The sequence below is a fragment of the Aegilops tauschii genome, chromosome 7 (genome assembly GCF_002575655.3).
Source record: "Aegilops tauschii subsp. strangulata cultivar AL8/78 chromosome 7, Aet v6.0, whole genome shotgun sequence".
Classification (NCBI taxonomy): Eukaryota; Viridiplantae; Streptophyta; class Magnoliopsida; order Poales; family Poaceae; genus Aegilops; species Aegilops tauschii.
Window position 1 is genome coordinate 583,695,412 of NC_053041.3, and position 11,478 is coordinate 583,706,889.

The following is an 11,478-nucleotide window of genomic DNA, read 5'->3' on the forward strand; positions in this document are numbered from 1 at the left end:
ACTGCTCCATCGACAGTCTCGTCACCGTCCCCACCCTCCGGCGTCATAGCATTAGGTGATTCATATGGTCGGTTGATTACTCCCCCCCCATGATCGCGCAGCTGTGTAACAGCAGGACACCTGGCAATAGATTTGGTTTTGGACGCCTGGACTGTCCTGGTTTTCGATGCCTGCAGCTGTCCTTCTAATCGAGCAGTTGTTGATTAGATGAAACATGGGAAATAAAGCTTGAACTTTTGACAATAAAACAGGGGAAATTGCCTTATCTGTCACAAATCTAGTGCCTTATATATGCCTATATTGAGAAGAGAGGAAAGATTGAACTTTTTTGTGTAGTTGTATAAAGTTTGAATTTTTGTGTACTGTTGTAAATATTGATTTTTTTGTTTGTACATTGGGTGTTGAGGAGGCATCAGATCCAGAGGAAAGTTTTCTTGTTTCAATGCACTATTTTGGCAAGTTTGAGATAGTGAATGGCTACAACAAGAACCCCCTACGGCAACGCATCATTGCGTTGGCAGGTCCATATAAGCGTTGGTAAGGTCAACACCAATGGATTTGTATGCATTGTCGTTGGTGGCGTTGCAAGGGTCTACAACAACGTAAATGCATCCGTTGGTAAACGGCCTGAATAAGTGTTGTAAGATAGCAACGTATAGAGTTAGAGCCCAACAACGGTTCACATGCGTTGGTGGCTACCCAACAGAACATGATTATAAATGAGTACTACAATACTAGTGCATTCCATAAAAAATACATGATATTTATACATCAGCGTCCAGAATTAGACAATATCGGTATTGCACAAGGGACACAGTATAATAAACAGAAATTTCTCATATATTAAATCAACTTGGTTGCATTACAAAGTACACCATACAAAAATTACAAGATGTGAAACTAGTAGTAATCTCATTCTTGACCTTGCAGCCAACGTGTCAGCCATTCTGAAACATAATGATCGAAATATTGACACCAAAAATATCCGAAACATAATGATTGAAACATTGGCACTGGAAATGGCATTCTAAGGCATAATGTGAAACTATCTAGTAGCACCCCTATTCTTGACCTTGCAACCAACATCTGAGCCATGCGTCATCGAATATTGCAATCTACAACAAAGAAATTAAATAGGTTAATAGGGCAGAAAAATTGAAAGGAGGAGCAACATAGAAAGTTGAAGAAATGTGATAATTAATCTTGCTGCGTGACTAATAATTTTGACCTTTTTTGTAGTTGTAGAAACTAATAAGATTCTGCTAATATAGCATCAGCTCACAATACCATGAATTCATTACCAAGTTTAACAACATCAACTTTAGCTTTATATTCGGGGTTGATCCTTTGGATTGAAGTAAAAGCAGGGTTCTTGTTCGGATTTATCCAGTATCACATTTGTAGCTAATAATAGTCATTTTAGCTCAGTAAACTAACTCAGCTAATTTCATTATTAAGTTTCACCATGTTACTAGAAACAAAGTGTTTTATAGGGGTTGGGGATTGTAAGGCAGGCATACAGTAGTTGATGAATTGTTTTACCTAATCTAGCCGCAAAGAGTCTTATCTCACATAAGCAGTACGACCATTTTCACATGCAAGAAAAGTGTTCGCTTGTACAAATTATGTGAAAAAAGAGAGAAACATGTGCAAGATAATAAAATATAGTCAAGTATGCTATTAATACTCCAAAATTTCCATTCAAACTGGTGAAGAATCATTCACGCAATATGGAACTACCATCAGAAAATACCTCCTAGTAAATCCAGCTTGGCACTAGTAGTCTTTTATGTTTTAGCGCCAACAACATCGACTTGGAACAATCGAGCCTCTGTAACCTGGTGATTTGGCATATGTATTAGTAATCTATGTTCGGTTTTGCCCACAGAATCAAACATCAAAATAGCTGTACACATGTGCATGAAAAACTTTAACGTACTCTTTCTTCTTTTATATCAAAACTCTTACATGACCTTGTTCTAATATGGAAAAAAAACTTGCACGACCTGGTTACACGATATGACCAGCTACATGGCCGAAACAATCTAAAGCTGCTCGTACTTATAGCATTTAAAACGACTCAGACTCCAGCGCCCTTTCCTAGACTAGTAAAGCATGCTAACTACAAGATATGATAGTACAGCATGTAGGCAGCTAGCTATGCAAACTCATTGAATCATATATGGACTACGACCCACCCAAGAAGACAAATGCTTATGACATGCAAACCAGACATGTTGGAAAACTAACTAATCACCCTAATCAAATTAGACTCAAACTTGGCTAGTTAAACAAGCAGAGACTCCTACTAAACTACTTGAAATTATTCTAGCAATTTAGAAGACCACAACATTCATGCAAACTAAGTAGTGCCAGCGTATTAGTATATGCCAACATTTACTAAGTAGGATTGGCTTTCTTAGTTCACTTGTTTACCGAGAATGTTGAAACTTAGAGCAGTTCCAGTACGTTCATCTTTGTCACAATGGTTGCTGGATGCTGAAACTGTTGGCCCGAGTAGGTAGAGGAGAAGGTCCTAAGTATTACAGAGAAGAGGAAATCCTAGTCAGATCCAATAGTTTGGGATCAGTGAATTCGACATACCTGACACACTCGCACAGTCGCCGCATCTGATCGCTTAGCTGTCTGTTTATGGTTGTATCATCCAACCACCGTAGTGTGCCCTGTATGTCAGGGAAGGAGAGTGCACAAGAGGAATACTTTTCATGTTTACGTTCTTGGATGAAACAAGTACATGCTCATCGTGTTAACAGTTTAAGAAGAATATATTACAAACAAGATAAGATGTGAGAGGAACCTGGCCAAGAGTTTGTGTGCTGACCAATCATGCATCATTCTAGTATTTGGAAATATCTGTGGCTCCCCACGAAATACAAAACTAGTACAGAGATTGCAGGAATTCAGAAGTACCTATATTTCCAAAAAAGAGCACTAAACTCGATTTAGAGGTGAGATTTCAACAATATGAGTCATATACATGTGACGAGAATACCAAGGTATGATGTTCTTGTATCGCACCTTCAAATTTTTTCAATTATTTAACAATTTATATTGGATAACATGAGTGTAAGAATGATTTCCATCTGAGCTTTTGCATAAACTTCGAGATTGTAGTGTGCACATTTTAACTGAATAAGAAACTGAAACTAATATAACTTTTTGCCAGGGGAAAACAAATATTACATCAACCAAAAAAAAGAATAAGATACAAATTCATGTTTTCCTTACTGTAACATGAACTAGCGAAAGGATCCTCACCATGCTATAAACAAATAACTTGAATAATTCTTCAGGCTTCTTCTGCATGGATTTCTCCTGATTGTAATGCATAAGTGTTGTACATCGATCTGTTAAGAAACAGCAGAAGCACACACTTAGTAAAAGACAATGTCAGAACCTGTGAGTGTAGATGGAGCAAAGGGTTATAGAATAAAGACAAATAATTGGACAGACCGATGCGAGTGGGACTTATTTATTTAGTATATTGTACATGTGACACCAAGTAAACAACGATTCAGCCTATTGAGATGGGGATTCTCCATTTGAAATAATCATGCCAGTATCATGGACCCATAATTGCACTGACATGTTGATTTTTGTAGTAATGTTCTTCAGTGACATACATGGTCACATATGATATATCGCTGATCGACTATCTCACTCCAATTGGAACTAAGTTGATCTCTTTTTATAAGAAAAAACTGCGCTGATCTTTGAACAGGTCATGCTACATGCTAGTATGTAATGATTAATTTCACTTGAAAAAATACTTAATTATCCATCGATCCATCTAAATAGGAGGAGGAAACTCTAACCATAACGCATAACAGAGTACTCATCCAGAATTAGTACAGATCAACACATGGTGAATCACATCTAATCAAATAAACACCAGAACCAGAAACGTCAACACCGGAGTTGAGGTAGAAGAGGCGGAATACCAACGTCAAGCTCGAGCGTGTAAACACCAGAACCAGAAACGTCAACACCGGAGTTGAGGTAGAAGAGGCGGAATACCAACGTCAAGCTCGAGCGTGCTGCCGCGCGTGAGGTGAGGCAGGGCCGCAGGGGTAGTGGGTCGATAAACCGGAGCTGCCGGAGCCACGCCGGCGACGCGTGGCGGCTAGGGTTGTTGCGTGCCACGCGTGCAGGGGCGCGGTGGCCTCAGGCGAAGGAACAGAGGAGAACATAGATGGAGTGGGGCAGAACGGTGAGCAGTGGGTTGGAGTCCGCTGGAGCTTCCTGGGATCGGAGTTGGCGGCGACAACGCTGTGGTGCGAGAGAGACAGAGGAATCAGGGGGAGAGAGGTGGCCGGGTGGGGAAAAATGGATTTTCGTTTGTGTGATTTGGATGGAGGGGCTGCAAATAAGGTGAGGTGGGTACGGGGAGGTTAGCCCTTCGTGGGGAGATGGGGGTGGATCCCAACAACACATATGTTAAGATCGTTGCTAAATATGCGTTGGTGTATGGGGTATTTGTTGTAGTATATAATGATGGACTCATAGCTAGGCTATTTGTGGACAGAAGCAAATTGGGTTATCAAGAGTTATTACTACATTCAAAATATATGTACCAGGTGGAAAGAGGGCACTGCAAGGGCAAATTCAGTTATAAAATGCACTGGCTTGTTCCAGGAAAAACATTGAGGGATGGTTTGTTCTTTCTCGATGATGATGCAACTGTTGAGAAGATGGTGCATGCAGGTCCAGATGGGGAATATGCAGAGATCTTTGTGGAGAAACAAATGGAGCTGAAACATACAAGACATGAGGTACTACAAGTTGTAGTTGCTGAAACACTCTAATCATAGATGTAGCAAGTTTGCTTAGGACAGAGAAAGGGGGAAAACCTGAAGTGTACAACATGATATATGGTCATTGCTTAAATCCATTGTAGGGAGGGGGAGCTGGACCATTTCACCTAATCCAAAACTTCACCCCCCTGGTCACATAAGTTTGCCAGGAAGGCCAAAAAACAGAAAGGAGGAGAGAGGAAAGGGGGAAAAACTAAAGGAACTAAGATGAGCAAAGTTGGTGGTCAGATCACATGTAGTGCTTGCAAAAGGATTGGCCACAATAGAAGCAATTGCAAAAACAATGAAGCAGGAAAGCATCATGGCAATGCACACTTGGTGAGAGAATCTACGAAGAGAAATAAACATGATAAGGAGGTGTTTGAAGCTCTTCAAACTAAAAAGGCTACGAAAACAGACAGACCTATGGTGTTGAAATATATGTTCGCAATTTAAATGTAGTGTTTGAATTAGTTTGCCACATTCTATATCTGAAATTGTTTATTTCAGGCTACTTCTCAAGTAATTGCTACTGACTTGAAATGTAAGGTAGTGGTTGTTCAATCCACACCTATGAAGTTGCAGATAAGGAGAAAGTCTGGAGCCCTCAAGATATCTGAGCCCAAGCAGAGCTCTCAAACTGCCTCTCAACCTAACTCACAGTCGAGCTCATAACCAGCCCTACCAAAGCACTGTGTATTCAGTCTTGTTGCATACAAGGAAGCACTGAATAGCAAAAAATGCCCATCTATTTGAGTAGTTTTGGAGGCCAGTTATGAGTAGATCTTATGCTCTGAATTGTACCTGAATTATCAACTTCTGAATGTGGCATGAATGTTTCTATTTTTGGACTGAATGTAACTGGTTACTGCATATAACTGAAACTCACATTACATGGTGTACATAGTTCTGCATACTAACATAGCATTGACATTGATCTTACTGAAACTGACTGACACTGATGCTTACATAACATTGACACTGACATGGCATTGACACTGAATTACTAAACAGGTAAGGAAATACTAAACACTGACATGCTTCGCTCCTCTTGATGCGCTCATACATCTTCATCTTCATCTTCCTATTGACATGATAGAAATATGCCCTAGAGGGCAATAATAAAATGGTTATTATTATATTTCCTTAATCATGATAAAGGTTTATTATTCATGCTAGAATTGTATTGACCGGAAACTTAAATACATGTGTGGATACATAAATAAATACCGTGTCCCTAGTGAGCCTCTACTAGACTAGCTCGTTGATCAAAGATGGTTAATGTTTCCTAACCATATACATGAGTTGTCATTTCATAATGGGATCACATCATTAGGAGAATAATGTGATGGACAAGACCCAACCGTTAGCATAGCATATGATCGTTCAGTTTATTGCTACTGCTTTCTTAATGTCAAATACATGTTTCTTCGACCATGAGATCATGCAACTCACGGATACCAGAGGAATACCTTGTGTGCTATCAAACATCACAACGTAAATGGGTGATCATAAAGATGCTCTACAGGTATCTCCGAAGGTGTCTGTTGGGTTGGCATGGATCGAGACTGGGATTTGTCACTCCGTGTGACGGAGAGGTATCTTTGGGCCCTCTCGGTAATACACATCACAAGAAGCTTGCAAGCAAAGTGACTAAGGAGTTAGTTGCAAGATGATGTATTACGGAACAAGTAAAGATACTTGTCAATAACAAGATTGAAGTAGGTATAGAGATACCGACGATCGAATCTCGGACAAGTAACATACCGTCAGACAAAGGGAATTACGTATGTTGTCATAAAGGTTCAACCGATAAAGATCTTCGTGGAATATGTAGGAATCAATATGGGCATCCAGGTCCCACTGTTTGTTATTTACCGGAGAGGTGTCTCGGTCATGACTACATAATTCCCGGACCCGCAGGGTCGCACGCTTAACGTTCATTGACGCTAGAGTAGTATTGGGATATTTGATGAGTGGTAACCAAATGTTGTTCGGAGTCCCGGATGACACCCCGGACATCACAAGGAGTCTCCGAATGGTTGAGAGGTAGTCATATTTTGGGTTCCGGAAAAAGTTGCAGTTTTTTCGGTATTGTACCGGGAAGCTTCCAGAAGGTTCCGAAGGATTCCGGAGGGGTCCGGAAGTCCACAAGTTGGTCCAGCACGACTCAAGGGCTAGCATGGGCTGCGGGGAGGCGCCCTGGCCTTATTGGGCTAGGCGCACCAAGTCCTCAAAAGCCCATGTGGCTAGGGAAGCCAAAAAAGGAAGGAATCCTAGTAGAGATACACTATAAAAAAAGACACATCCGTGACATTTTGGCCGAACGAAAAAATTTTCTGTCATGCTTATGACACTTCTATGACGATAACTGTGACAAAGCCCGGTATCATCATAGATGTTATGGGCCCCTACTTCTATGACAAAAAATCATGACAGAAAATAGGATTTTCGTCCTAGGCGGGCAGAGACGCACCTGCATGACATTCTTTGGGCCATCCATGACGGAAAAAATCGTGGCATAAGCAAGGGCGAGGAAAAATTCGGGGAATTCCCGGTTATGATGGGTAGTCGGGGCCGAGCGATGCACGAAGGTTTGCGCGTTTCTCTCGTGCACGTACGCGCGTGCGAGGCGTTGGTCTCGAACTGAACCCGAGCAAAGCGTTCGCCTACTGAACCCGAGCGATTGCACTGCAGGCTACACGTTATTGAACCGAGCGATCGATTGATCTGGCTGTTAACTGAACCCGAGCGATTCCTTGCTACTGCTGCTAACTGAAGCCGATCAAACCTGCTGCCTCTTGAGGAACAGTGAGCGTCGTTGGGGGGTTGGATAAACAGTTCCTGATGGGGGTTGGATGAACAAGACCCTGTGGTAGTAGAGGCCGTTGCCGCTGGATGAACAGGACCCCAATCGAGCCGGTTGGGGTGGATGAATAGGACCCCATGGAGGGCTGGATGAATAGCAGTCGGTGGAGGGCTGGTTAAACAGCAGCCAGTGGAGGGTTGGATGAACAGTAGCCCGTGGAGGGTTGGTTGAACAAGACCCCATGGAGAGGGCTGGTTGAACAGTAGCCGGTGGAGGCTATTTGAACAGGACCCCGTGGTGAATAGTAGCCGGTGGAGGCTGGAGGAAGTCGACGGTGGATGAACAGTAGTAGGTGGAGGCTGGAGGAAGTCGACGATGGATGAACAGTAGCCCGTGGAGGCTGGAGGAAGTCGACGGTGGATGAACAATAGCCCGTGGAGGCTGGAGCGAGGCAGTAGAAGGTGGATAAACAGTAGCCCGTGGAGTCCCATTTTGCGGTACGCCGCACCCCTCTCGATGAACATGACCCTCGTTTGGACCGTAGGCGCTCCAACACAAGTCTGTTTCCTGCGTTTTGTGGTACGCCACACCCCTCCTGATCAACAGGACCCCGTTTTGCGATACGCCAGACCCCTCCCGGTGAACAGGATCCCGTTTCTTGACCATAGGCGGTCGAACACAAGGCCGTTTCCTCCGTTCTGCGGTACGCCAGGCCTCGTTTCGGCTGTTCCGTCCAAGTCGGTTGGCTCCTGATGAACACGACGCATTCTGTTGCCTTCCGATGAACACGACGACGCAGTTTCTCCATTCTGACCCAGCCGGTTGGCTGCCGATGAACAGGACACCGTCGCTGCTCTCCGCTGGCTCTCCATGTACACAAGCCCTGGCCGTACGTATGCGCGAGTCGGCGTTCGAGACCTCGCCCGTATGTACGTACATGGCCGTATTTACTTTCTTGCACCCTGGCTGTACGTACGTGTACATGATATTGATGGGACTGCGTGACATGCTACGTCCGTGCCTCTACTACGACACGTGCCCTTCCTTACTCAGCCACGATTCATCGCTGCAGCTAGCAGACAGACCGATCAACCAGTATGTACGTACACGTTCGCGACCAGAATGACAATGCTAGGTACGCTTCGACCAGGTGGGTCCTGACTATCAGGGAGGATAAGGAGGCACTTCCTTGTGTGCGAAGTTATTGCTGGTGGGTCCCAGCTGTCAGGGGGAGAATCATTTTTTGCCCGTAATATGGACGCACTTCCTTGCGTGCGAAGATGTAGCTGGTGGGTCCCAGCAGTCAGGGGGGAATTTTTTTCGTGAAATACGGTGGTCCGTCCGGTGGGTCCCTGCTGTCAGGTGGAGGAATCATTATTTTGCGCGTAATAAGGAGGTACTACCTTGCTGCGGTCGTGGACCCAGCTGTCAGCCTCTCCACGTATAGTACTCTTCCGATGGAAGTCTGTTCCTTGACCACATTGACCACGCCGCGTCGAGAGCACCAAAGCAGTGGACGACAGCGAGGCCTAGGGAGGGGACGACGCAGAGCTGGGGAAGACACGACAGTGGATGCCCACGCGAAGAGGAGTACGAGGGTTGACTGGTTCGGCTGCGGTGCGAGGCAGCCATCGCCGTAAAATAACAGGGGTTGTGGGTGAGTGGAGGGATGGCCTAGACAGAGGTTAGAGTAGGGTGGGGTGGTGAGGCTTGCGCCGCAGCAGAGCCGGCCACGGGAGGCAGGAGCAGGCGGCACGACCGGCGCTGGTTTGGGCGGCTGGAGCAAGAAGACCAGAGGTTGAAGAAGCACTACGGCCGTTGGATGGACATCGTACGGTCACTAGAGCTAGAATCGTTCATATTGACTAAGTTGACAAAGCTCTCTATCCGCGTCAACTTAGTAGGCCCACAAGTCAGCCTCCCACTGTGGTGGGTCACAACTAGCAGGGGGAGTATTCATTTTTTTGTGCGTAATAAGGAGGCACTTCCTTGCGTGCGAAGAGAGCTGTCAGCGGGGGAACGTTTTTTCACGAAATAAAGAGGCCCTTCCGGTGGGTCCCAGCAGTCAGGTAGAGGAATCATTATTTTGCGTGTAATAAGGAGGCATTTCCTTGCGTGTGGTTGTGGACCCAGCTGTCAACCTCTCCACGTACAGTCCACTTCCGATGGATGTCGTTCGTTGACCACGTTGACCATGCCGCATCGAGAGCACCAGGGCGGTGGACGACGGCGAGGCCTGGAAGGGGACGACGCGGAGCGGGGGAAGACGCGACACTGGATGCCCACGCGGAGAGGAGTATGAGGGTTGACTAGTTCGTCTGCCGTCGCCGGAGAATAACAGTAGGTGTGGGTGAGTAGAGGGATGGCTAGGCCAGCGGCGGGAGTAGGTGGGGGCGATGAGGCCTGCGCGGCAGCACAGCCGACCACGGGAGGAGAGAGCAGGCAGTCCCGCCGGCGCTTGTTTGAGCGACTGGAGCAGGAAGAGCAGAGATTGAAGAAGCACAACGGCCATTGGATGGACATCCAATAGTCACTGCTCTCGTTCGTTGACTAAGTTGACACGGCGTAGCGTGTGCGTCAACCTTTTTTTTAGGAAAGCATATGCGTCAACCTATAGTAGGCGCACAAGTCAGCCTCAAATATGTGGAAAACAACATACAACCTATCTGCCATTATTTCTAATAAATTGCCCATTTGCTAATTCTTAAGGTTTTTTTGGAGCCCATATTCTTTTTGTTAGCATTACAGCCCATATTGTGGCCACGGTTAAAAAATTATATGAAATTTTGCATATTTCGGTGCGGTCCGAACTGTTTTTAATCTCGAAATGCCGAGTCACATTCCAACTAATTTTAAAAATAAATTTATATCAATATAAAATCCAAATAATTGTCCACGCATAAAAATCAATGGAATTTAAAATCTTGAAATGAAAAAAAATAAATTTGAAACTAATTGCCTGTTTGATGTGTTTTAAAAATGTACAACCCATTTCTCATTACTAATAGCCCATTTTCTGAGCAAGCCGAATGAACCTCTCCTTGTCTTCAAAGATTTGCAGCCCAGCAGGGCTGACAAAGTAAGTAGGCCTCGGTTGGGTATTCTGCAAAAGAACAAAAAAACCGGGCTTGCCATTTTCAGAAAGAAAGAAAACCACTGGGTTGGTGTTATGGTAAACATAAAAGAAAAGGCGAGCTGTTGGGTCCCTGGTGTCAGCCGCTCGTTGTGCAATTCTCTCGTTTATTGACTACGTTGACAATGTCATGAGACCCACATGTCAGAAATCCATTAGGAGGAACCATTTTTTGGATTGAAATAAGGAGGCACTTGCTTGCGTACTGCCATGACCCTGGTGGGTCCCAGCTGTCATCCTCTCCACGTACAATCATCTCCTGATTGTTTACGCGTCAACCTAGTAGGCCCACAAATCAGCCTCTAAACCCGTGGCGGACAAATACAACACATTTAGAAAAATAACAGCCCATTCCATACGTTCAAACGGAAAGTTCAACATTGAGAGCAAAGTAACAGGTCTGATCTAGATATAGAGTACCGAACTTCCACGTTGACAACCATCATAGCCAAGTTAACTATCTACTCCCAGTAATACTCTAGTAGTGTACAAGTACTAACTTACTCTTAGCTAACTAGACGATGCCGACCGCCATTGATACGTCTCCAACGTATCTATAATTTTTGATTGTTCCATGCTATTATATTATCTGTTTTGGATGTTTAATGGGCTTTAATATGCTCTTTTATATTATTTTTGGGACTAACCTATTAACCGAAGGCCCGGTGCCAGTTTCTATTTTTTTTGCCTATTTAGTGTTTTGCAGAAAAGGAATACCAAAC

At 44.4% G+C, this 11,478-nt stretch overlaps 1 long non-coding RNA gene across 1 annotated transcript; it reads right to left on the reverse strand.

Annotated features, from left to right (window-relative positions):
• Window positions 1-819: 819 nt before the first annotated feature.
• LOC109747527 (uncharacterized) lies at window positions 820-4,385 on the reverse strand. The gene is made up of 6 exons (XR_012189764.1): window positions 3,963-4,385; window positions 3,280-3,368; window positions 2,819-2,874; window positions 2,605-2,684; window positions 1,754-1,838; window positions 820-1,115 (listed from the first exon to the last, which is right to left on the reverse strand). It is a non-coding gene; the product is annotated as an uncharacterized lncRNA (long non-coding RNA).
• Window positions 4,386-11,478: the final 7,093 nt, after the last annotated feature.